Source organism: Apodemus sylvaticus, chromosome 18 (assembly GCF_947179515.1).
Source record: "Apodemus sylvaticus chromosome 18, mApoSyl1.1, whole genome shotgun sequence".
In the NCBI taxonomy this organism is placed as follows: Eukaryota; Metazoa; Chordata; class Mammalia; order Rodentia; family Muridae; genus Apodemus; species Apodemus sylvaticus.
The window spans coordinates 9,889,147-9,890,083 of NC_067489.1; the positions used below are offsets into that span (position 1 = coordinate 9,889,147).

The window sequence follows — 937 nt, forward strand, 5'->3', positions numbered from 1 at the left end:
GAGATAGATATTAGGGTGGGCAAATTCAAAGCCCTGGATCTGGGCTGGCCTGAGAGGTAGCTGAACTGGTTAGCCTGCAGGTTCTTACACCCTCAGGGCCTGATCACCAGAACTTCCCACATCCAGGGTTAGCTCTACTGAACTTTCCAGGTGACGTGCAGGGCCTGCTCTCCTAAGTGCTGTGCAGGTGAAGGACATGGCCAGTTCCCCACCCCCCTCTCACCACTCAGAACTCTCCTGCCTGCCATCGATGACAAGGGAGAAAGAAGAGGAAGAAGAGGAGGAAGAAGAGGAGGAAGAAGAGGAAGAGGAGAAGGAGGAGGAGGAAGAGGAGGAGGAGGAGGAGGCGGCGGTTTTCTCTCCCTCATCTGTACCACTGCCTAGAAGACAAGAGGCAGGATCTACTTTCTCACACTCACACATCAGGGACTGTCTCACCTACAACCCCTACATTCAGGTGAGCATAGACATAGTCTCTCTTCTCTCTGCCACCTACCATCACACATACGACACAGCAGCCATACCTGCAATACTTCTAGGGGCAGGGTGGCTTTGCTATTGAATATTCACATGTCAGTGGGCAGGGATACCCACTGAGATGTTTTGCTGAGGTAAGAAGCTGTCATATGGGATGCTAGAAGAGATGGCATTGTGGAGACGAGGGAATCTGGGCAGCCCTGGGCAGAGAGAGCTCTATGAGGATCCCAGGATGTCTACACAAGTAAGATTCTGTGACCTTTCCTTGAAAATGTGTTCATCAGAATTCTTGAGAGAAGTGGAGTAGCCAAAGTGTGTGTGTGTGGTGTGGTATGTGTTGTGTTGTGTGGTATGTGTTGTGTTGTGTGTGTGTGTTTGTATGTGTTTGGTGTCCGTGTATGTGATGTGTACGTGTGGTGTATGTGTGTGGTGTGCATGTATGCGATGTGTACATGTGGTG

General features: G+C 50.5%; 1 non-coding gene across 1 annotated transcript; it reads right to left on the reverse strand.

Annotated features, from left to right (window-relative positions):
- Nucleotides 1-420: 420 nt before the first annotated feature.
- Nucleotides 421-546, reverse strand: LOC127669030 (small nucleolar RNA SNORA17). The gene has a single exon (XR_007974253.1). It is a non-coding gene; the product is annotated as a small nucleolar RNA SNORA17 (small nucleolar RNA).
- Between the last annotated feature and the right edge of the window lie 391 nt (nt 547-937).